The sequence below is a fragment of the Erinaceus europaeus genome, chromosome 13 (genome assembly GCF_950295315.1).
Source record: "Erinaceus europaeus chromosome 13, mEriEur2.1, whole genome shotgun sequence".
Taxonomy (NCBI): domain Eukaryota; kingdom Metazoa; phylum Chordata; class Mammalia; order Eulipotyphla; family Erinaceidae; genus Erinaceus; species Erinaceus europaeus.
Window position 1 is genome coordinate 2508209 of NC_080174.1, and position 26143 is coordinate 2534351.

At 46.4% G+C, this 26143-nt stretch overlaps 1 long non-coding RNA gene across 1 annotated transcript in view; it reads right to left on the bottom strand.

Annotated features, from left to right (window-relative positions):
• The window catches only part of LOC107522873 (uncharacterized), a 725389-nt gene that overhangs the window by 123441 nt on the left and 575805 nt on the right, over window positions 1-26143 (bottom strand). The gene's annotated exons all lie outside the window — the stretch shown is intronic.

Here is a 26143-nt window from a genome sequence, read left to right on the forward strand (position 1 = left end):
AGAGGCCAACTGAGTTCTCCCAGTCTCATGATGACCAGGGTGAAGAAATTACTGGAGGAGATGTCAGGCAGTGGAAGGCCTCAAAGACAGGGTCCAGACCCTTCTTCTTTCTCTGGAAGGACACCCAGGATGCTGGAAAGGAGGAATCTGGCCATCCGAGAGGCTGGTGCATCTCTAGCTCCCCAGGAAGGGCCGGTGGCACCTGGCTGTTCACAGGTGCTCAGGCCAAGCTTCTGACCTTGTCACGCTCACACCTCACACTTCAAGGTTTTATGAGGTGCTAGAGGTGCTTGGTGTTTCTCTCCTTTTATTACTCTCTGTCTCTCGCCCTCTGTCTGAAAAAGAAAACTGGCCACTAGGCATGGTTGAACCCCAGCAGAATCCTTGGTGGTAAAACAAACAAACAAAAACAAAGGCGATTGATTCCCTCCTTCCCCTGGATGGTGCATTCAACTCACTTGGTGGAACTTTTTTTTTGTTTGTTTAATTTCTTTATTGGGGAATTAATGTTTAACTTTCAACAGTAAAAACAATAGTTTGTACATGCATAACATTTCCCAGTTTTCCATATAACAATACCACCCCCACTAGGTCCTCTGTCATCATTTTTGGATCTGTATTCTCCCCCCCCCCCCCACCCCAGAGTCTTTTACTTTGGTGCAATACACCAATTCCAGTTCAGGTTCTACTTGTGTTTTCTCTTCTGATCTTGTTTTTCAACTTCTGCCTGGGAGTGAGATCATCCCATATTCATCCTTCTGTTTCTGACATATTTCACTTAACATGAATTTTTCAAGGTCCATCCAAGATCAGCTGAGAACCATGAAGTCACCATTTTTTACAGCTGAGTAGTATTCCATTGTGTATCTAGACCACAACTTGCTCAGCCCCTCATCTGTTGTTGGACACCTGGGTTGCTTCCAGGTTTTGGCTGTTACACATTGTGCTGCCAAGAACATATGTGCACACAGATCTTTTTGGATGGGTGTGTTGGGTTCCTTAGGATCTATCCCCAGGAGAGGAATTGCAGGATCATAGGGTAGGTCCATGTCTAGCCTTCTGAGAGTTCTCCACAGAGGTTGGACCCATTGACATTCCCACCAGCAGTGCAGGAGGCTCCTTTGACCCCACACTCTCTCCAGCATTTGCTGCTGTTACCCTTTCTGATGTCTGACATTCTCACAGGAGTGAAGTGGTATCTCATTGTCGTCTTTATTTACATTTCTCTGACAATCAGAGACTTGGAGCATTTTTTCATGTGTTTCTTGGCCTTTTGGATCTCCTCTGTGGTTAATATTCTGTCCATGTCCTCTACTTGGGGGAACTTTTTAATATGCTCAAAACCATGACAGTCTCTATGAGGCTTGCATCCAAACTGGGAAAGTAAAAAAGCCATAAAGAATAAGGCGTAAGGATCCTGGTTCAAACCCTTGGCTCCCCACCTGCAGGGGAGTCACTTCCCAGGCGGTGAAGCAGGTCTGCAGGTGTCTGTCTTTCTCTCCCCCTCTCTGTCTTCCTCTCCTCTCTCCATTTCTCTCTGTCCTATCCAGCAATGACGACAGCAATAACAACAACAAGAATAACTACAACAATAAAACAAGGGCAACAAAAGGGAATACATAAATAAAATAAAAATAAAGTACTTCATGCAAGTTACACCGTCTTGAATGTTCCTGCTCTTAGTAGGTATTGATTAAGTGAAATTCAGTAAGAGAGTGAGGTTCAGTGCCCCTGTGAGAGACCACTGCCCAGCACTGCTCAGTGTGTGATGTGCTTATGGCTGGTAAAAGCTGAATAACAGACACCACTGGGGTTGTTTTCTCCTTCTCCGGGTGGGAAGGTGTTTTAATCAGGAGAAACCCGTCACGCTCAATAACCTGACATCTGTGACCCTGATTATAGGACACTTAGCTCATTATAGATATTAGCAGAAACTCACAGTCTGACAGCAGCCTATTCAATATTCAGACCTGATTTGTTATTCAAAGAAGGCGGGCAGAAGGCAGATCTGCACTTCTGTACCCTACGTCAACGACTGGCACTGGGCTGACTTTTTATGATTACTTGTTATTGACACTATGCTATAAAATTGCAGGATTACCTTGTGTAGTCCCACACCACGCCCACCACCAGCGTTCTGTGTCCTCACCCTCCCACGTCTGAAAGAGAACCAGAGTTCTCACCAGTCTTAAACCAGTTTGCTTTATTCTGTTTCCTTTTCTCTGCTAAGTTCATGTGTATCACTTCTCTAGATTCCACCTATCAGTGAAGCCATCTGGTAGCTGTCATTCATCTCTTATTGCGATAAGCACCATCACCTCCAGTTCCACCCATTTCGTTCCAAAGGACACAGCATCATCTTTCTGATGGCAGAGTAGTGTTCCATGGAGTATGTATCCTGTAACTTCATAACCCAGTCACCTGCCGACGGGCATCTAGGCTGCGTCCACTCTGTGACTGCTGTGAATGACGCAGCTGTGAACACAGGGCTGCATGTGCCCCTTCTGATTAGTGTCCAAGTGTCCACTGGATACGCCCCCGGGAGTGGTCTTGCTGGGTCATAAGGCAATTCCTGTTGATTTGTTTGAGTCATGTCCACACACCCTTCCAAAGAGGGCTGCACCAGTTTGCACTAGTGGCCTTCCATTTAAATGTCTGAAAGGAGGGGACATTCTAATTTCATCATTATTTTTGCTCCAGTCCAGCCTCTCACACGCTTTCTAGATGGGTATTTCTCTTTTTTTTTTAAGACTCTTTTTTAAAATAATGTTTTTAAACTTTATTTTTCTTGATAGATCAGAGAGAAATTGAAAGGGAGGGGGAGATACATAGCATGTGTGTGTGTGTGTGTGAGAGAGAGAGAGAGAGAGAGAGGAAGAGAGAGAGACCTGAAGCATTGCTTCACTGCTTCTGAAGCTCCCCCCTTTAGATAGGGAGCTTGAATCTGGGCCCTTCCTTCTGCATGGTAATATGTGCACTTAACCAAGTGAACCACCGCCCAGCCCTGATTGGTATTTCTCTAGCATGTTCCGTGAACTACTTGTGGTAGAATAATCTTTCAAGGTATTACTACTTTTTTAAAAAAATTTATTGCCACTAGGGTTATTGCTGGGCTCAGCACTGGCACTACAAATCCAACACTCCCGGAGGCTATTTTTTCCCTTTTTCTATTTTATTTGATAGCACAGAGAGAGAGAGGGGGGGGGGGAGAGGAAGATTGAAAGGGAGAGAGAAAGAGAGACCCCAGCAGACCTGCTGCAGAGCTTGTGAATCTTCCTCCCTGCAGGTGGGAGGTGGGGTCTTGAACCCACCGGGTTCTGGGATGTGGTAATGTGTGCGTTCAGCTGTGTGCCACCACCCAGCCCTCTGTGACTATGAGCACACCCGGATTCCAGCGCCATCTGCATGGAAGGCGTCCTCTGGTCGGGAGCTGCTGTGCTGTGATGTCTCTGCATCTCTATATTTCTCTCTCTGAATGCAACCAGACATGCACAGGCCCATTGCAACTGCAAAAGAGATTTCAAATTTGCTTGGGAGTCTGAAGTGAGAATTACTGATAAGTTTCACGAGGGGTTCCAAAGTTTGAGAGACACTGAATGTTTCAAATGTTTACTGTTTCCCTCTAGTAATTTATGGGTTTCTCAAGTCATCTCAAACTATTGTATCAAGTAATTCACTTTATTTCAAGAACAGGAAATAGCAGATGTGATACAGAAGCCCTGAAGGATTGAGGATCATGGTTCCTTTTGTATTTGTCAACTTACCCTGACGCCGTTATTAGTGTCATTCTTCTTATTACTTTATTATATTCCTATTAATTGTATTTTCTTTCTATCAATACATTATTTACATTTATATTAACCTATAATTACAGTTTCTTAGGGAGTCTAGTTGTTTTCCTGTTAATCATGTCACATTGTTGCAATGTGCCTATTATTAATCAGAAAGATGCAGAAGTAGAGAGACTCACCTGCGTTTCAATTTCTGATCCTTCTACTTTGTTATTTCAAATAAATTGTGTAATTTCACCCTGCTGCAACTGCTCATTCTGTTATGAGATGAACAATGCACACTGATGATATTATAAATTAGATTATTATGTGACAGTAAATATTAGATTTCTATCCTTTCTGATAGAAACTTGAAATGCTTTGTACAGAAGAATTCCTTTTGTTTATGTCATTTTCAAAATCATGCCCTGCTGAGATTGCAGTGGGGAAGTAATTCACGAGGACTGAGATACTGGACTATGTTTTTTTCTTTTTAAGTTTTTCAAAACTATTTTTTTTTTTTGTATTTTGTTTTAATGAGAAAGAAATAGAGAAACAAACAGAGATAAAGACCAGAGCCCTGCTCAGCTCTGACTGATGGTGGTGCTGGGAATTGAACCTGGGACCTTCGAGCCTCAGGCAGAAAAGTCTTTTGCAGACCCACTGTGCTGTCTCCTTTGACCCTGACTGTGTTTCTAAAAATCATCTAAGACATAAATTCAAAAACAGTGGGAACCGGATCCCTGACCAAGAAGCTACCCAGCGGAATCACTCTTTTGTTTAGTTTTGTTTCTCTTTCTTTCACTCCTTTTTCCCTCCCTCCCTCCTTCTCTCTCACCCTCCTTCCCTCCTTTTTTTCTTTTTCCCTTCTTCACAAACCTCATTCAGAGTGAGTTGTTATTAATTTGCATTTCTACTTTATTTAAAAAGAGTTAGGAGTTCAAGGGATTTGTGGTTCTGTCTTGATACAGAGGCTTTCAAAATTTTAACTTTTCAGGCCAGCAAAATAGCTCACTTGTATAGTGTGCTGCCTTGAGCTGCACTGAGCCTGGCCCCCAAGGAGGTTCTGATGCTGTGGTGGACAGTCTCTCTCTCTCTCTCTCTCTCTCTCTCTCTCTCTCTCTCTGTCTCAGTGTGTGTGCATGTCTGTCTTTCTGCTAGAAATATTTCTTTACATATTTACTAATTTCCTTTTCAATTTATTAATGGGCAGAGACAGAGAGAAGTTGAGAGGAAGGGGAGATCGAGAGGGACAGAAACAGAGAGAGACACCTGCAGCCCTGCTCCACCACTCGTGAAGCTTTCCCCTCGAGGTGGGGACCAGGGGCTTGAACCTGGCTCCTTGTGCACTGTGATGTGAGCACTTAACCGGATGCACCACCGCCTGGCTCTTAATTTACTTTGGATGGAGACAGAGAGAAATAGAGAGAGAAAGGAGAGAGAGAGAGAGAGAGAGAGAGAGAGAGAGAGAGAGCACAGAACTGCTTCACTGATAGTGAAGCTTCTTCTCTTGCTAGTGGGGACCAGGGGCTTGAACCTGGGTTCTTACACATGGTAACACGTGCAGTTAAGCAGGTGCACCACGACCTAGCCTTTCTTCTACAGATAAATAGTTTAAAGTTTTTTTTTAAATTTTATTTATTTATTTTCCCTTTTTTGTTGCCCTTGTTGTCTTTTTTTATTGTTGTTATAGTTATTATTGCTGTTGTTATTGATGTCATCATTGTTGAATAGGACAGAGAGAAATGGAGAGAGGAGGGGAAGACAGAGAGGGGGAGAGAAAGACAGACACCTGCAGACCTGCTTCACCGCCTGTGAAGTGACTCCCCTGCAGGTGGGGAGCCGGGGGCTCGAACCAGGATCCTTATGCCGGTCCTTGCGCTTTGCGCCACCTGCGCTTAACCCGCTGCGCTACCGCCCGACTCCCCTTCAAGTTTTAAAGGCTGGTTCTGGAAGTAGCTGAATCTCCGAGTCCCAGAGCAGAGTGGGTGAGGCACTGGCCTGTGTATGCGTGTGGCACTCTGGGACCAGGGACACTCCTTGCTCAAAGAGAGTCCTTTCACGACTCCAGTAAGAGTGTCCTCTAAAACGCAGGGGCGAGATGCTGGCTCAGCTGGCAGACTGCACGAGGACCCGGGTTCAAACCACTGCATCCCACTTGCAGGGGAGAATCTTTTCAAGAGGTGGAACATGGCTTCAGAAGTCTCTGAAGAGAAGTCTCTCTCTTTGAATATATATACATTTTTTCTTTTCTTTTTTTTTTTGTTTGCCTCCAGGGTTATTGCTGAGGCTCAGTGCCTGCACTACAAATCCACTGCTCCTGGAGGCCATTTTTTCCCATTTTGTTGCCTTTGTTGTTTGGATAGGACAGAGAGAAATTGAGAGAGGGGGGGAGGAGAGAAAGACAGACACCTGCAGACCTGCTTCACCACTTGTGAAGTAACCTCCCTGCAGGTGGGGAGCCGGGGGCTCGAACTGGGATCCTTGCACCACGTGTGTTTAACTGGCTGTGCTACCACCCACCCCCTCTTCTTAAATTTTTTTATTATCTTTATTTATTATTAGATGGAGACAGCCAGAAATTGAGAGGAAAGGGGAGACAGAGAGACACAGACACCTGCAGCCCAGCTTCACCACTCACTAGTGAAGTCTTCCCCCTGCAGGTGGGGACAGGGGGCTTGAACCTTGGTCCTTGCTCACTGTAATGTGTGCGCTTAGTCAGGTGCACCACTGCCTGGCCCTACATACACATTTTTTTCTATCAAAAATGTATCCTGCAGGTACCACATCCCAGCAATAATCATGGTGGCCATAAAATGTATAAGTTAGTGGAATGCCACAACTTCCTTTGAAAACATTTTTATTATCTTTATTTATTGGATAGAGACAGCCAGAAGTTGAGAGGGAGGGGGAGCATGGGGGGAGGGAGGGACAGAGAGACACCTGCAGCCCTGCTCCGCCATTTGCAAAGCTTTCTCTCCGCAGGTGGGGACCCAGGACTTGAACCCAGGTCCTTGTGCACTGTGACATGTGTGCTCAACCAAGTCCACCACCACCCAGCTCCTAAGTTTCAGGATAAATCGTGAGTGATAAAGATCCCAAAGGCTAGTATGTGAAGTGCTGCCGTGCTTTCTCCGTGACTGAGATGATGCCAGTCTTGCACACTGCAGTACGTCTGGCTCACAAGACTGTATGTTTGAAGGGCCTGGCATGGCCTCTCATGGTTTTGTGTGTCACCAGGGTGCCAGTACCCCTCTCCCACTGGCCACGGGTCACTCCCTCATTCTCCCATCCACTTCAGTGATCTCCGTTCTGCCTGTCAAGATCACAGTGCTTATTCCTGTTGGATTTGGCTTGATTCCCTGCTGTCTTTATGTCCTGCATTTGAGTGAGACCTTTGGGTCTTTGTTTTTGTCTTCCCGGATCAGTCCATTTAGCATGGTTCCTCCCAGTCCCACCCAAGTTGTAGCAAAAAAGGAAGTATTGATATTTTCTCATGGCCTAGTAGTGGTTTTTCTGATCACATTGTATACTCCATCTTTACAGAACATGGAGAGAGTTCACCTAAAAGAGGAAAAAACGAATGGGGTCTGGAAGGTGACTTACGTGGAAGGATGCTTGCTGCTCCCTGTAGGGTGACTAGGTTTCGATCTGACCCCAACTGCCCCGAAAGAAACTTTAATGCTGGGGCTGGCATCTGTATATCTGTCTGTCTGCCTATCTATCTATCTGTCTGTCTGTCTGTCTATCTATCTATCTGTCTATCTATCTATCTACCTATCATCTATCACCTACCTATCATCTAACTGAAAAAATTAGCCTGGACTAGTGAAGTTCCAGTAATGATAACAACAATTAAAAAGAAAAATGGTGAAGGAACAGGTATCTATCTTCAAATAGTCAAGGGATATCTTACAGAAGAAGAAACAAATCTATATGAAGTGAGTCAATGCTATACTGTTGCAAAGGGTAAGAATACATGGTGATGAGATAAATCTGTATTTATCATAAAAGGATATGAAATCCCTAATAGTTCAGTCATATAATGACTTTGTTTTCTGCATACTTACAAAATGTTGAGGCTTTTGTCACTAAATGTATTCAAACAGAAGCTCTCAAAGTTCAGGTCAAGCTATAGGAGGCTCTTATATTCACATTGGGCAAGATCTCCATAAAATAACTTAAATGCTCCAAGCATTTGTATGTGTGATGTCAGTAAATCAAGGAATTCTATTTCTGGAATATGATGGAAACATTCAAGCATTTATTCACTTTGTGATAACTTTTGGAAAATCTTGCATCTTATTTTAGGGAAAATTGAGATTATTCCCAAGCCTCCTTAGCATGAAGAAATTTGTTTCAAATACTGTGTGTTTTTTCAAATATCTCTCTTTATCCTTCCTACACACAAGACAGACATGGTTCAGAACTGAGGTGGAGTGATATCTCACGGCAAAACAGAGCTGGCCTGTCTGGAGTCCCCTCTCTTGCCCTTGGGTAAGCTGTTCTCTTTCTATGTTCTGCTCCATCTCACCTTTCATCCAAATGATGAGCGAAGGTGTTGTTGTGTTACCCAGCCTGACCCTCGCCAGTTTCCCTGCGATGATGGTAACAAAGCTGGAACGGATGCTTCCACACGCTTCCTGGACGCGGCACCTCACACCTAACTGAGCGCTGCATTCTGCCCTCTGGGAGGACACACCATCTGGAATCCAGAGGATATTCTAGGCTATTCCCCATGCCACCAAAGAGAACTATTTCTAAAACTGAAGTGGAGCCAGCTTGGTGGAAAAGAAACATGACGGTGATATTGAAGGGAGAAAGTGTGGCAAGATAGCCCCAGGAATCTGGCATGAAGCCAGGCAACTCCAGCCTTCTGTCTGAGCAGCAGGAGTCAGTGGCCCTTGTGTCTGGTCTAATCTCACCCTTCCTTCTTCCAGGATTATGAGTGATAGCAACTAACATCACACCCGTGAACCATGCAAGACCCTGTGAGTACAAACTCATGGTTAGAGAGAAAAACAAACAAAACAAAACAAAACAACAAGCAAAAAGCCAGAAAAACAGTAACTACCAACCTGGGGGGGGGGGTGGGGTGGCACACTGGATAAGCCGAAACCAGTGAACTCTCAAGCACAAGATATCTTGTTCAGCTTCTGCTGTAACAGGCACTAAAGTGACACTCAGTTCTCTCTCCTCCTCCTCCTCCTCCTCCTCCTCTTCACTTTCCTCTCCATTAACAAATACATCTTTTCAAGTACAGTAACTAGAGCCTGGGTGGTGGTGGACTTGGCTGAGTGAACGTTATAATGCACAAGGACTGAGGTTCAAGCTCCCAGTCCCCACCCGCAGGGAGAAAGTTTTGCAAGTGGGGAAGCAGCGCTGCAGGTGTCTCTCTCTGTCTCTCCCTCTCTGTCTCCTCTCTTCCCTCTCCATTTCTGGCTGCCTCTATCCAATAAATAAATAAAGATTTTTAAAAGTACAGTAACCAATCAAGAGCATTAAGTTGAGAAAATCTTGGGTAGACAGTAGACGCTAAGAAAACACATGGGAGAATTCCTTTTTAAAAATCTTTTTTATTTTTATTAGTGATTTAATAATGATTGATGAGATAGAAAGATAAGAGGGGCACAATTCCATACAACTCCCATCACCGGCGTTCCATGTCCCACCCCCTCCATTGGAAGCTTCCCTGGTCTTTATCCCTCTGGGAGCCTGGACCCAAATTCTCTATGGGGAGCAGAAGGTGGGAGCTCTGGCTTCTGTCATTGCTTCTCCACTGGACATGGGTGTTGGCAGGTGGACCCACACCCCCAGCCTGTGTCTGTCTGTCCCTAGTGGGGCAGGGCTCTGGGGAGGGGAGGCTCCAGGACACACGGGTGAGGGCGTCTGCCCAGGAAGGTCAGGTTGGTGTCATGGTAGCATCTGCAACTTGGTGGCTGAAAGGCAGTAAGATATAAAGCAGGATAAATTGCTTAATAACCAGGAACCTAGAGGTAAGAATAGAGCAGATGGCGCTAAAGGTCTCTATGTAGGAAGAATCTAGGAAGTCTAGTTAAGGTATGTTCCAAGGGGCTCTTGACTTCAGTAATTTTTGCTTGAGCCCAGTAGCTAACATGCAGGAGGGCTAAAAGTATTGTCTGGGAAGATGGTGTCAGAATTGAGACTAAGTCTAGAAAGTTGGATCAGTGCAGAGAGTAGCTCCCATATGTGGGGAAAGTCTATAAAGTATATAGATACCATTAACTGTATGGGGGAAATTAATGGTTCATAGTAAATATAGTTGTTGGTTCATGTGAAAAATTCTCAGTTTTCTGCAAAACATTCTCCCCCATAGTCTAGGTCCTTGCATGGTCATGCACCAGGACCTAAAAGACCCCTCTCCCCCCACCCCAGAAGGCAAGAAATGGACCTACACTATAACCCTGAAATTCCTCATGTGGTAAGAATTATAGTCCTGCCTTGGAGATTAGGGAATCATGGTATGGAATATTTTGGGAGTCCTTTCTATCTGTGTGTACTTCTTCAAGATGCAATTCACTTTAATGTGGAATGATCAAGAAATATCCTCATTAATTCTTGGCTTTAGGATTATAAGGGATTTTGTTAATAGACTGAGACAACTCCTATGTGGTTATTACTGACTGTTAACAAGAAGACATGTCCAGTTATTTATTTATTGAGCAACTCTGAGTGTCTTCCTAGATCCAGTTTACCAATATTAAAATAGAATGGTGACATATTTGTATTTCTCTCGACTTAATTCACTAGATGATTGGCCCCTGAGGAAAGAGTATAATTGTTATAATTACTATTTCCCACATAATCGAATGCAAACATTTTAGGATTATTTAGTTGGGTCATGGAACTGAAAGTGATTAGTTGGAGAAAATCTACTTGTAATACAATTTGCTACAGAATTATGCTCCTTGCTTCAGGAGAACATGAAAAAATTGATTTGCAAGTAAAATATTTAATAGAATTAATATTAGTGCCAGTTTATGTGATGTGGGAAAAAAATGCCACCCTTATTTCAAAGACCATTCTTGAATGATGAAATGCCTTAGTTGTCTTATAAACTAATGATGAAGAAAAATTGGAATGAGTTTAAAAAAGTTTAATGACTATGCCCTATAGTTTCAATTTCTAGAAAAAGAACGTATGATTTATAGAAACACCATTCTTGCAGAAATTACTTAGAACTTTTTGTTTGGTATTTGCATATTTCTCTGTGTAGTGTGTCCAGAATTTTATCTTTATGAACTTTCTATTTTGGCATTTGAGAATAAGTGTCTCTAATTTTCTAAAGATAAATTTTAATGGCTGTCCAGTTTACCTGAGCCTGATTCACACAATAATGCTGGCTTCTTGTCACTGGCATCAGAAAACCAACACGTTTCTGGGAAGCTGTTCATACTCCACAGCACAAAGTCTAGTGTGAATCCAGTTGTGTTTTATTAGTTAGAGTCCACAGTACAGTCCCATGTCATATAGAACCTTCTTTCCAGGAAATACCCCCAGGAGGAATATGAAAAGTCAGAGATGAACATGTGAGTGGGTATTTCTATTTTTGTTTGTTTGTTTGTTTTGTTTTGGCTCCAGGGTTACTGCCGGAGTTGAGTGCCTGCGCCACGAATCCACTGCTCTGGGTGGCCATATCTTCCCATCTTGTTGTTGTTGTTGGATGGGACAGAGAGAAATCAGAGAGGAGAGGAGAGGAAAAATCATTCGCCATGTCTTCTGATTTATCGGAACAATGTGGAAAGGCTCCTACTACACAGCCACAGCTCGGGACCACCCAGAATGTAGATTTCTCCCGAGTTGCCGGAGACAGGACTTCCTTGCAACAGGGGTGGCTCCCAGCCATTGGTGAGTTTCAGGTGAGCTTCTTCCTTCAGCAGTCTTTTTGTTGGTCAAACTCAGACTGAAGGTATTGTGTCAAATGGCAGACTGTGGACTGGCACCAGCCGGCCCCGAGTAGGCACGGGCTTTCAGCCCCGGGAGTCTCTCCTTAAGCCACGCTCCGTCCCTGAGCCACACGTGTTTGCACTTAGCCAGGCCTTGGTGGGTTCCCGATATGATCCTGGTCCTAGCTTGTTGCATTCTCAGGTGATCCTTTTTATTATTCCTAGGTGATCGGGGATCAACACAGCTACTCATGGTTACATTCTCTAATATATGATTGAGACCACAGGCTGATGGTGGCGCCAGGGTTTGAACCTGTAGCCTCAGAGTCTGAGGCATGAAAGTCCTTTTGCAGAACCTCTGTGTTATGTCCACACCTTTCCCTTTGCTCTTTCTGAGGACTGCAACTTGCTTAGTCTGTGGTTTACCATTTCACTTTAACCTTTACTATTTTATTTATTGATTTATTTTGGATAGCAACAGAGTGAAATAAACAGGGAGGGAGAGGTCGAGAGGGAGCGAGAGAAAGACACCTGCAGCCCAGGTTAACTCTTCATAATGCTTCCCCCTGCTGGTGGGGACCAGGGGCTTGAACCCAGGTCCTTGCTCACTGTACCATGTGCTCTCAGCCAGGTGCAGCTCTGCCCAGTCCCTCCACTTCACCTGTTAATGAAGAAAAGCTTTTCTCTTAATGAACTCACAGTCATCAGTGTGGCCTCCTTGGGGTTTTGTATGAGAAATACTTCCTGACCTGTACGCCGTAGGATTCACTCACACGTTTTCCTAGAAGGTTCAGCCCAACTTCATTACTTGTCCGACTCATTAACCATCCAGGATAGAATTCTCTCCACCTGGGGCCAGGTGGTAGTTCACCTGGTTGAGCGCACATATCACAGTGCACAAAGACCGGAGTTCAAGTCTCCGGTCCCTGCCTGCTTGGGGGAAAACCTCACAAGTGGTGAATCAGGGCTGCAGCTCTCTCTCTCTCTCTCTCTTTCCCTCTCCCTCTATCATCCCCATTCTTCTTGATTTCTTTCTGACTCTATCCAATTAATTAATTAATTAAAATAAAAGAATTCTCTCCATACCCTTCCTAGGCCATGAATTCCCTGTCAGGAACCCTCCCCTTCCCGGGGCTCAGCCTGGGGGCGATCCTGCGGGTAGTCTTACCCCCGTGCTTTAATCACTCCTGTTTCGTATCCTGATGGATAGACTATAATAAATCTATGTGGCTTGATTTTCCCTGCTTGATAGCAGTTTCTGCTGCCTAGGACAACAGTATCCACCTTGATCTTTAGGGAGGTGCCATCTGTCCCCAACCACTCAGCCGCCTTCCACACTAAAACCAGATCCTGCTCAGCTCTGGCACATGGTGGGGATTGAACCTGTGCTTTAGACATAGAGGTATTTCACATAGCCATGCCGCTCTCTCTCCACACTTCTGAAGTCAGTGCACAGCTCCCAAGTTGGGAACCTGAATAGAATTGTGTTAGAGCTGTAAATCAATTTGTTCAGCATTGATATGTGTTCAACACTGACTTTTATTAAAACGAACATAACGTTATTATTAAATATGCTCTAATATCTATTTTAAATGCTTACATGTGTTGTTGAGAAATTATTTCGACAGTTCACTTAAAATTTTTATTTTAGTCTCTTGCTAAGTTCTCATAGGTTAATGTTTTCTATTTAAATATTTTAATTTAAATTGCTTGAATGATGTCTGTTGCTATAGAAAGAAAATACAATTATGTCCTTTTATTTTTTATTTTGTACATAGCAGTTTTGTCAAGTTCCCTGGACAATTATACAGTTGTACTTGCGAATGTCTTGAAAGTTCTACAACAATCATATTTCCTGAAAATAGAACAAATTAGTATCTTTATTCAGTCTTATCTTTTTTTTTAGTTAGTCTTATCTTTAAATTTTCTTTCTCTTTCTTTTTTAAACTAAGTTTACTTGTTTGATCTTCATCTGAAAGAAATAAAAAATTTTCATTCACTGAATGAATAACCAGGACTAGTAGATGCTACAACTAAAACCAGCAAATTCCCAGCTTCTTGCATCTTACAGTTTAACAAAAGTAGGGTGGAGGCAGGAATTATCAATAAACCAGCATGATAAATTGTATATTGTTTAAAATCTTCTTTTGTTTATTGTGCTCAGTGAACACTTTGCAAAAACAAACAAACAAACAAACAAACAAAACGAAGCCACGCAGACCGTTTTCACTTTGGGGTCGGTAGCACAGAACGTGCCAGTCGCTTCAGGTACATAAAAACCGCACCGCATGTCAGCACACACAAAGCAAAGACATGAATACTCTGCTCTGCATTTAGATCTAGAGAAAAAACACACAAGGAAAGCTCCCGGGAACCTTCCAGCCACGGAAATGAAAATAATCATTTCACAACACACACAGGACTTCCCAGAATTGTGCACAGAGCTCACTGTTTTCCTTCTGACTCCTGTGTGGGAGCATGCAGGACGTGGCAGAGAGAGACGCGGAGATTCACAGAAAACGACGTGTTCCGGGTAAAACCATTCAAAGATAGCCGAGTCACCTGTGCCACCTGTAGTGGGAAGCATAGCTGGAGGCCTGCGACATGTCAGGCCTTCTACGTCACGCACCTCGGTGGAGCCTGTGTCGGAACATGCGCTTGGTGTCTGCACTGCATGCCGCCAAGAGCTGACATCGCGCCGCCTATGAGACAGGCTGAGCGCGTGTGAAGGACGAACATGTATGTGGTGGAGCTCACAGGGGAAACAGAACACATCCTCTGTGTCCCCAGTCCCTCCACTGGAAGCTACAGCACTTCTCCCAAGGCTGCAGACTTGGTTTAACTATTATTTCTATAACTGTCCGTCTGTATTTGAAGATTTACCTCTTACCCTCACCCCCCATGGACCTGCCTTCTCTTCTTTTTAATTTTTTTTATTATCTTTATTTATTTATTGGATAAAGACAGTCAGAAATCAAGAGGAAGGGGGAGACAGAGAGGGAGAGAGACAGAGAGACACCTGCAGCCCTGCTTCACCACTCGCAAAGCTTTCCCTCTGCAGGTGGGGGCCGGGAGCTCGAAACCGGGTCCCTTGCGCTCTGTGACGTGTGCGCTCAACCCGGTGTGCCACCACCCGGCCCCCTTCTCTTCCTTTCCAAGTCACACCTACATCTTTTCCGTCTCTCCCCCACTGGGAGTAAGGAGTAAGGGACAAAATTCTTTTGGGGGGAGCAGAAGGTGGGAGTTCTGGCTTCTGTAGCTGCTTCCCCGATGAACATGGGTGTTGGCCGCTGACCATTATTTTCCAGAACTATGTTGGCAGGTCTCTCTGCCTTTTGACTTCAGTGTTTGGAAGATCATTGCTCAGCGAGAGGCCGTTGCTGGTGTGTGTGGTGATCTCTTTCCCTCATTTATGGCGGAACCTCTGAAGAGGTTCACAGTAACAAGCATTTTTTTTTTTTTTGATTGGGATGGGTTGGGCTTCCTGGATGTAAGACTTCCTGCCTTACAGTTCTGGAAAATGTTTGGCCATTGTCATTATCTTTTAAAAAACTATTTATGTATTTACTTATTTATATTATTGGATAGAGACAGGGAGATACTGAAAGTGGAGGGGGAGATAGAGCGGGAGAGAGACAGGGAGATGCCAGCAGCCCTGGTTCACTTGTGAAGCTTCCCCCTCAGGTGGGGACCAGGGGCTTGAACCGGGTCCTTGCATATGGTAAGGTGTGTCCCCAACCAGGTGCACTGCCGCCTGCCCTCTCCATTGTCATTATCCTTTGAACACTGGTTCTTATACAATTATTTGTCTCCTCTTGCAACTCCAGTTAGGCACAATCAAGACTTTCACTGGTGTTTTTAACTCTGTGTCTCAGGCTCTCTGTCACACTTGTCATTTCTTCTTTTCTCTGCTACCTTCTGGGTGGTTTCTTCAACTCCCTTAGTTCAGGTTATTTTTAACTTTCAACAGTCTGCTGTTTAACCTATTACAAGTTATACTTCCATCTGTAGAAGGTAATATCGGGAATGCCATTCTTTGAAGAAACTATTTTCTTGTTTTTAAATAAGCTTTTTTTTTTTTTTCCTCATCTGTTTGTCAAGTTTCTATTTCTTGAAGCATAAGAAGCCATTTAACTTGTGAGCATTTCCATTCTGTAGCTGTGAGGGCCTCTTTTCCATCTAATGCTCCGACTGGCTCTCCTACACGGAGCCGCTGTCTTCTGAGCTTTATGTATTTAACTGTCGCCGAGTTCTTCTCCACGGACTTGTGGGTGTGTGACTCCTTCCTGCTTGCCTGTGCTCAGCTAGGGGTTGCACCTCGTCTGACAGCTGCCTGGTGCTCTTGACAGCCTGGGGAAACTTGAATCTCAATTTTCAGCTGAAGTCTCCTTCCTCCTTCCTTTCTTTCACTCACCCCTGTCCGTCCCTCCCCCCTCCTGTTTCACTTTTCTCCTTTGTCCCTCCTTTTTCCTATTTCCCTCCCTCCTTCCCTCCCACCCTCCCTCCTTTCTTTCCTTCCTTCCTCCCTCCTTCCTCCCTCCCTCCCTCCCTTCCTCCCTTCCTTCCTCCCTCCTTCCTTCCTTCCTTCCTTCCTTCCTCCCTCCCTCCCTTCCTCCCTTCCTTCCTCCCTCCCTCCTTCCTTCCTTCCTTCCTCCCTCCCTCCCTTCCTCCCTTCCTTCCTCCCTCCTTCCTTCCTTCCTTCCTTCCTCCCTTCCTCCCTCTCTCCTTCTTTCCTCCCTTCCTCCCTCCCTCCTTCTTTCCTTCCTTCCTCCCTCCTTCCTTCCTTCCTTCCTTCCTCCCTTCCTCCCTCCCTCCTTCCTTCCTTCCTTCCTTCCTCCCTTCCTCCCTCCCTCCTTCCTTCCTCCCTTCCTCCTCCCTCCCTCCCTCCTTCCTTCCTTCCTTCCTTCCTTCCTTCCTTCCTTCCTCCCTCTCTATCTCCTTCCCTTCCTCCCTTGCTCATTCCCTCCCTCCCTCGTCTCCTCTCATCCTCCTCTCTGACCCAACCCTCTTCATTTCCATAACTCCCTCACAGATACTGTGCTGTGACTTTCGACTGTAAACTGAGTGAAATCACAGACTCTCTGGGGACGCCCCCCATCTGAACAGCAGCGAGGTTGAGGGCCGTCCGCTTCCTTTTCTGGACAGCGGCCTGATTCCTCCAGCAGTCAGCGCTTTATGGGGGACGCGTCCAAGTTTCCTCTCATTCCCGTCAACACTGAAGCTCGAGGTCTTCTGGCTTCTGATGAAATCCCCCAGCACCCGACTTAGACTCTTGCTTGACCTCCTGCGCTCAGTTTTTTTTTTTTTGTCGTTTAGAACGTCAGAGGCGGCGTATCGCACCAAAGTAAAAGACTGTAGCGTGGGGGTGGGTGGGTGGGGAGAATACAGGTCCAAGAAGGATTCAGAGGACCTAGTGGGGGTTGTATTGTTGTGTGGGAAACTGGGGAATGTTATGCATGTACAAACTATTGTACTTACTGTTGAATGTAAAACATTAATTCTCCGATTAAAAAAAAAAAGAAAAAAAAAGAAAGTTCATTACAGTGGTCTGGGAGGTGGCGCAGTGGATAAAGCATTTGGCCTCTCAAGCATAAGGTCCTGAGTTCAGTCCCTGGCAGCACATATAACAAAGTGATGTCTGGTTCTTTCTCTCTCTCCTCCTATCTTTCTCATTAATAAATAAATAAAATCTTTTAATAATAATAAAAAAGAACCTCAGAGTCCTAGATCCATGATAGGACCTTCTATTACTATCTGTTGTAGTTGTAAAGATCTTTCCTCCTCCTCCTCCTCCTCCTCCTCCTTCTTCTTCTTCTTCTCCTTCTCCTTCTCCTTCTCCTTCTTCATCATCTTCTATTTCTTCTTTTTCTTCTTCTTCTTCTTCTTCTTCTTCTTCTTCTCCTTCTCCTTCTCCTTCTCCTTCTCCTTCTCCTTCTCCTCCTCCTCCTCCTCCTCCTCCTCCTTCTCCTTCTTCTTCATTTTCTTCTTCTTATCCTCCTCCTCCTCCTCCTCCTCCTTCTTCTTCAAATAATTGTATCTAGTTGCAGGACAGATGGTGACAGAGGGGTGCAGTTTCTCATCTCCCTGACAGGTGTCTGAAAACACTCTCACCCCAACTTGTGGATGGGAACTCCAAGAGCCTCTGTACCCACTCCCACTCCCACTCCCACTCCCACTCCCTTTGGCTTCCCCAGAATCCTTTGCTTTGCTAAACATCTATCTGTCTGTCTATCTATCTCTCTGATCTGTCATCTGTTCGGCTGATGGAAAAATTATGATGCACTTTTGTATAGGAAAATATATAAAAAGTGGGGCCAGGTGGTGGTGCACCTGGTAGAGTGCACACATTACAGGGCACAAGGACCCAGGTTTGAGCCCCCAGCCCCACCTGCAGAAAGAAAGCTTCACAAGTGGTGAAGCAGGGCTGCAGGTGTTTCTCTGTCTCTTTCTAAATTTTTTTCTTTTTTCAGTATTTTTTTTAGAGACAGTCAGAAATCAAGAGGGAATGAGAGAGGAAGAGGGAGAGAGGGAAAGAGAGAGGGAGAGAGAGAGACATGTAGCCCCTCTCTGTCTCTTCCCATTTCTATCTCCCCCTCCTCAATTTCTCTCTGTCTCTATATACAATAATGAATAAATATTTTTAAAAAGAAGAGAAAAATCTACCTACCTATCTTTGGATCATCTAACATAAACCATCATCATTATCTATCTTCTCATCATTTAAATTTATTAATCCTGAATACCAATGTCACTTAAATGTATATAATCAGTTGGAATTAAATGTCCTCTTGAACATTTTAATAGAATAACAAATGGCTATAAAAATAATACTCCTTGAGTAGTGGGCTGGAATTTGCTCTAATGTGCGTATTTCCCTTCTCAAACCTGTAATATTTTACTGCTTAAGGACTAGGAACTAGCTGAATACTGTGGTATATTTTATTGTTCTAATAGATATATTTTGTTTCTTTAAAAAAAATATTTCAGAGTCTTCAACTCTAGACTCCAAGAAAAGTTATCCTGTAATAATAACTCTTAAGAGGTGGGATTGTGTGTGGGAGGGAATTGAGACAGGTTTTATTTATACTCTCTATCTCTCTCTGGATTTTGTTCCTTAATTGTAAATAGATCATGCTTTTTAGGCATCCATGTAGACACTGAAATTTTAAGCACTGGCATTTTTCTAATAGAACCCATTAAGCGCTTAATGATGTTGCTTAAGGAGAAAGAAGATTCTAGATTCACTGGGGAAAAAAATAGAGAGGTGACTCATTTCACAGGAGAAAGACCATGGTAAAGACAAAATGGAGAGGGGATTTCTATCTTTGGATTTTCTGTGAGAAGATGGTGGTGGTTGCAATGCTATGGCGTGACCGAATCTGTCAAACTGCCCCTTTGGCATGGCTACCAGCAAGGTCACCGGCAAGGTCGCCTCTCTGGCCCCTCTGAAACCATCCTGACGGGATCCCATGGGCGCTCTGCAGGCCGCCCGTGGCCAAGGATGGAGCCTACCTGAGGTGTGTTTACAGCCTGTGCATTCGCCACGTAGCACAGAGGGGCACGCTTCCTCCTGCTCCTCCTCCTCCTCTTCTGTCTCCTCCTTTGTCTCTGTGTCCTTCTTCTTCTCCTTCTCTTTCCTTCTCCCTACTCCTTCTTCTCCTGCTTTCTCCTTCTCCTTCCCCTAGAGAGGCTGGAAGAGGAGCAGGAATTCCCATGGAGTGGCAAGTATGGGGGGGGGGGTGGGGGACGGGGGACGCTAGGTTTCCAAGCATCTCTCCTTAGTGTTTTCATATAATTCTCTAAAGAAGTGCAGAGTGCCTGCCCTGGGGTCACAGAAACCTCACGGATGATGGGAGGCTGTGCTTCTGGGCGTGGTGGGCAAGGAAGCCTGAGTTCAACCATAATGACTCACTGAGTCAAGCTGAAGAGCACTGATTTTGCCGACTACGGAAATCATAGGGAGATTCTCAGAACTAAAGAAATAATACCTCTGCTATCTGACCCAGCAAGTCTGTTCTTTGCCACCAATCTAAAGAACACCAAAACAGGCCAGGGGGATAGGTAGCATAATGGTTCTGCAAAGAGACTCTCATGCCTGAGGATCCAAAGTCCCAGGCTCAGTCCCCTGCACCACCATAAACTAAGGCTGATCAATGCTTGGTTAAAAAAAAGAGCAGCAAAACACAAAATTGCAACGTTATCTGTCTGAACACCTACATACACTGTAGAGCCCTCACAGGAGCAAAGGTTTGGGACCAACTCAAGCACCCAAAGACAGGTAAGTAGATGAAGAAGCTGTGGTCTATACACACAAGGTGATAAGTTGAAGTCACACCTACACCTTTTACTATGTCTGAATGTCCTTCTTTTTTTCCTCTTTTCTCTCAGGATCCTGATAAAATTGTAGTTCAGAGCTCTCTGGTCATCTCCCCCTATCATTTCTCCCCCTCTGGGAGCAGGGACCCAAATTCTTTATGGGAGCAGAAGGTGGGAGTTCTGGCTTCTGTCATTGCTTCTCTGCTGGACATGGGTGTTGGCAGGTGGCTCCACACCCCCAGCCTGTGTCTGTCTGTCCCTAGTGGGGCAGGGCTCTGGGGAGGGGAGGCTCCAGGACACAGGGGTGAGGACATCTGCCTGGGGCGGGCTCCTGACCTCTTTTCATCAGCTGTACTGCAACTGAAATCATTCTCTGTCAGCCCTAAGATGCATCCTAATCTCAGGGCCCTGGCAACTGGCTAAGATTCTCTGTGCATGACTTCAGATAAGAAACAAACTCCCGGGCCTTGGCCAGCTCCTGTTCTGGGAGGAACAGAGGCCCTGCTGCACAGTACGGGGTCAGGTGCAAAGCTGGGACACAGATGGCAGATTAGAGAAGCGTCTTGAGTCAGTGTGACGTCCAGCACTGAGGCTCCCTGGGCCCTTAATATCCCTTAATACCCTTCTCCACACAGGGGCTGGGGAGGGCTTAGGGCGGGAACAATCCCCGTGCGGACACAGTCCCATCCGTCCTCTCTCTCCTTCCACAGACGTTATGCCTTTCTTTCATGATTCCAATTTATAAAGCTGGAGATAAGTAAATATTTACCTTTTGGGGACTGGAAGAAATATTTCTGAAGAAGAGTTTGTGAGAAAAACAAATTTCCTCTCATTTCTGAGAGGAATGCTACCGGGAATGTCGCCGACGTCTCAGCACCTCAGCAGGCCTTTGTGTGTGCTCTGCGTGGCTGTGGCGTGGAGGGCCAGCTCTCTACCCCAGATGCCCAGTGATGTGTTTCCCAGGCCGGGGTCAGGGGTGACGAGCCCACATCATGCCTCTGTCATAGCGCCTGGGGTCCTGGCAGTCCACAAAGCCTCATGTCTCCCTGCTTCTCCAGTCTTTCAATTTTTTAAAATATTTATTTATTCCCTTTTTTTGCTGCCCTTGTTGTTTTATTGTTGTAGTTATTATTGACGTCATTGTTGTTGGATAGGACAGAGAGAAATGGAGAGAGGAGGGGAAGACAGAGAGGGGGAGAGAAAGACAGACACCTGCAGACCTGCTTCACTGCCTGTGAAGTGACTCCCCTACAGGTGGGAAGCTGGGGGCTCGAACCAGGATCCTTATGCCGGTCCTTGTGCTTTGCGCCACCTGTGCTTAACCCACTGAGCTACCGCCGACTCCCAAGTCTTTCAATTTTTTATTTTATTTTTGCCTCCCGGATTATCATTGGGGCTCGGTGCCTGCACTATGAATCCAAAAACTATGTGGCCATGTTTTTTCCCCACAGGACAGAGACAAATTGAGAGTGGATGGGAAGATAGAGAGGAAGAGAGAGAGAGAGAGAGAGAGAGAGACAGAGTGAGACAGAGAGAGAGAGAGAGAGACCACTTGTGAAGCGACACCCCCCCCCCACAGGTGGGGAGCAGGGGCTGGAACCGGGATCCCTGTGTGGGTCCCTGAGTGCCACACTGTGTGTGCACTTAACCCTGTGTGCCACCCCCCACCTTCTGCCTCTCCAGTCTTTATCGGAATTTCCTTTTGTGACCTCAGCTCTCTGTCCCTGGCGCCCTGTTGACCTCACCTGGCAGTGACAAACAGCTCTTCACAACCCCTCAAAGCCCACGGGGCGTCGTCGCCAGCTGGCGTCCTGATCAGCTGCTCGGGGGTTTTCTGCAAGTGCCAACACCTTCCTGTTACACAGCAGGGCCCAGGCTCCTTCTGGGGCAGACGTCTGACAGACCACGGACCTCAGACTCTGAAGCATCTTTCCTTCTTGCTCACGCCCGTGGAAACTATGCTGACATCTGCAGCAGGTGTGTGGGGAGGCAGGGCCTGGCCAGGGCAGAGCCCGGGAGAGAAGCAGGGGAGCTCATGGGTTAATGCTGAGGTGCTATCCAGTCTGGAGCCGACACGCAGATTCTGAGTCCAGAATGCAGGTCACAGACCACAGATGGCGGGGGCACCAGCAGGTCCCCATGGCCAGGAAGGGCCAGCCTCGTGCTAATGTGGGCAGGAGGCTGAATTTTACGGCTGAGAATAAAATGACCCAAGTGCAGCTATTAGAGCCCATTAATTAATTCATGTGCTCTGAGTCAGTCACCCTCTCCTGGACACAGGGAACTCTTGCACAGGGAATCTGAAGTTTCACTAGAAATTACTCTTTTTAAAATTTTTAAAAATCCTCTTTATTTATTTATTGGGTAGACACAGCTAGAAATTGAGAGGAGAGGGGGAAATACGGAGAGAAAGAGAGACTCCTGCAGCTCTGCTTCACCATTAGTAAAACTTCCCCTCTGCAGGTGGGGACTGGAGGCTCGAACCTGGGTCCTTGCACATTGTAACATGCGCTCAAACAGGTGTGCCACCACCTGTGTCCTTATTTATTTATTTATTTATTATTCATTTATTTATTTATTGCCAGCTGCTCAGCTCTGGCAAAGGGTGATTCAGGGGGATTGAACCTTGAACTTTGGAGCCTCAGGCATGAGAGTCTCTTTGCATAACCATTATGCTATCTACCTCTGCCCTTATTTTTAAAATTATTATCTTTATTTGTTAGAGACAGCCAGATACCTGAAAGAAAAGGGGAGATAGAGAGGGAGAGAGACAGAGAGACACTTGCAGACTTGCTTCACCACTCGAGAGGCTTCCCCCCTGCAGGTGGGGACTAGGGGCTTGAACCCTGGTCCTTGTGCATTGTAATGTGTGCGCTCAACCAGGTGCACCACCACCCAGAACCTCTCACTGGAACTCTGTGCATGGAACTTTTTGTTTCCTGCCTGGAAGTCAGGAGAACGCACTAATCTTTGAGATTGTGTCCTGTGGAGACTGAGTTGATTTCACATTTTCAAAAAATGAGTTGAATTTTTCGGAAGACACTGTCTCAAAATAGGACTGCTCTATGGTGTGGCGTCTACACACACAAACTTTAGCTGTGAAGCCTGGAGGGCTGCTTGGGTCTTGGGTTGCATTGCAGGGGAGAGAGAAGAGACCAGTAACTCGAGGCAGAGCGGGAATGCAAATCTTTATTCACGCGGACATCCCCGAATTGGGTGTGAGCACAGTGGTTTAGGCCACGTGGAGCTATCAAAATGCCACCTCCCACTGTGCCCACTAGCCTTTCTCCGGGTTGGGTCTCAGGAGAGAAAAGAAAAAAGAGAATGAAAGCGGAAGCAGGAGAGGCTTTTATGGGAGGATTCCGGAAGTGGCAAGTCGGGATGGGATTGCTTAGGAAAGGGGGTGGAGAGAGGCAAAAGGCATGCTGGGAAGGTGGATGCGTCCTTAGCAACTGTTGCGATGGTTTTAACTGAATTAGCAATACCCTGAGGGGATAACGTGGTGGGGGATCTGTAAGTAATACTTGCATGGAAATATAGTGCTTTGTGGGCCCTACCAGTGTTCAACCACATCTGCCCAATTTCCGAACACACAGGCTGGTCCTGGGTCCTGGGTCTCTAGGTCTTGGGTCCTGAGACTTGGGTCCTGGATCCCGGGTCCTGGGTACTGGTTCTTGAGACTTGGGTCTTTGGGTCCTGAGTCCTGGGTCCTGGGTCCTGAGACTTGGGTCTTGGGTCCTGGGTCCTGGGTCCTGAGACTTGGGTCTTGGGTCCTGAGTCCTGGGTCCTGGGTCCTGAGACTTGGGTCCTGGGTGCTGGGTCCTGGGTACTGAGACTTGGGTCCTGAGTCCTGGGTCCTGCATTCTGGGTCCTGGCTCCTGAGTTTTGGGTCCTGGATCCTGAGACTTGGGTCTTGGGTCCTGGGTCCTGGGTCCCTGGGTCCTGAGACTTGGGTCCTGGCTGCTGGGTCCTGGGTACTGAGACTTGGGTCCTGAGTCCTGTATCCTGAATCCTGGGTCCTGCATTCTGGGTCCTGGGTCCTGGGTCCTGAGTTTTGGGTCCTGGATCCTGAGACTTGGGTCTTGGGTCCTGGGTCCTGGGTCCCTGGGTCCTGAGACTTGGGTCCTGGCTGCTGGGTCCTGGGTACTGAGACTTGGGTCCTGAGTCCTGTATCCTGAGTCCTGGGTCCTACATTCTGGGTCCTGGGTCCTGAGTTTTGGGTCCTGGATCCTGAGACTTGGGTCCTGGATCCTGGGTCCTGAGACTTGGGTCCTGCGTCCTGGGTCCTGGGTCCTGGGTCCTGGGTTCTGGGTCCTGAGTCCTAGGTCCTGGGTCCTGAGTCCTGGGTCCTGAGTCCTGGATCCTGGATCCTGGATCCTGGGTCCTGGGTCCTGGGTCCTGGGTCCCGCTCAGAGCTGACGGCAGAGCACAGCCCTCTAGGGTCCCTGGAGGTTCCATCATGTCTTGGCAGTCATGAGCCCCAGCAAGGAGGCACCTTGTGCACAGACTGAGCTGAATTCCAAGTGCTCTGCTCACACTTGGCTGGTCTGACATCCTTGACATTTTTTTCATGTTTCAATAAATTTTTATTAATAAATGTTGGGAACACATGGTACATTATGCCTGCAAATGACAACAAACAAAAGAGGAAAGTGGGGCCCCGTGGACATCACTAACAGCGGTCACTTCAGTATGAGCGTAAGACTTAATGCGAGGTTTGAAGACTGCAGTAACGGAGATCAGAAAAGCCCTGGAGGACACGCCCTGTGGCATCCTCTTCAGGTCTGGCTTTTCCTGCAGGGCCGGCTCTAGTCCTGAGGGAAACTCCCACCACAGAGGCTCAGCCTGGAGCTGTGTTTTGGACCACAGGCCTCTCTCTTTTTAACCATCTTTACTATCTTTATTTATTTATTTATTGGCTAGAGACAGCCAGAAATTGAAGGGAAGAGGGAGATAGAGAGGGAGAGAGACAGAGAGACATATGCAGCCCTGCTTCACCACTTGTGAAGATCCCCCCCCCCCACAGGTGGGGACCGGGGCCTTGAACTTGGGTCCTTGCACCCTGTGACGTGTGCATTCAACCAGGTGCACTGCCAGCTGGCCTCCCAGATTTAAGTTCCAAATGCGGATTTCCCAGAGGGCAGTTGGAAAGTGTCAGCCCTGAATAAATGCCAAGAACAACATTAGGACTTTTTGCCACTGGAGCTTTGCACCACGTGCCACACGGCACCTGGCTACAGGCTCATGAGGGTGAGCTCTGGGCTTGTTTGTTTTTGCAAGAAAAATTCTTACTTTTCATTTTACTGGGGATGGAGCTTGAAGATGATGTTTTTTAAAGGTAATTTTATTTATTGTTGGATAGAGACAGACAGAAATTGAAAGAGTAGGGAGAGAAGGGGGAAGAAGGAGAGGGAGAGAGACAGACAGACACCTGCAGCCCTGCTTCACTGCTCATGAAACTTGCCCCTGCAGGTGGGGACTGGGGGCTTGAACCCGGGTCCCTGTGCACTGTAACATGTGCGCTCAGCCAGGTGCCCCACCGCCCAGCCCCCTTCCTTCCTTCCTTCCTTCCTTCCTTCCTTCCTTCCTTCCTTCCTTCCTTTCTTCCTTCCTCTCTCTCTCTCTCCCTTTTTATTTCTCTCTTTTGTTCTCTTTGTCACTCTCTTTCTCTTTATCTCTCTCCCTCTCTCTTTCTATCTCTCTCCCTCTCTCTATCTCTTTCTCTTTATCTCTCTCCCTCTTTCTCTTTATATCTCTCCCTCTCTCTTTCTCTCTCTTTCTCTCTCTCTCTTGCTTCTTCCTCCTTTTTTTCTCCCTCCTCTCCTCCTATTCCATGGCCGAGTTGCCAGTCTGAGTGGAGGCCCCTGAGCTGGCGTTAGTTTGCGACCCGCCCGCCGTGCGTAAGACTTTGGTGAGTCTCGGGTGTCTGACCCCCTGCTCTTCATCTCAGCGGTCCTGACAGAGGAGGAGCCGTGTCTGCTGCTGCCCTTGACTTGCACATCCCCAGCGCGGGGCCTGAGCCTCTCTGTCCCGGTTCAGTCCCCGCTGTGCTCCAGCTCCTGTGTCCCGCCTGTGGACTGGCGGCACGTCTGCTGCTGTGCGTCCGCCCTTCTTTCCAAGACCTTCATCCAACGGGAGTTTTCCTCTTCT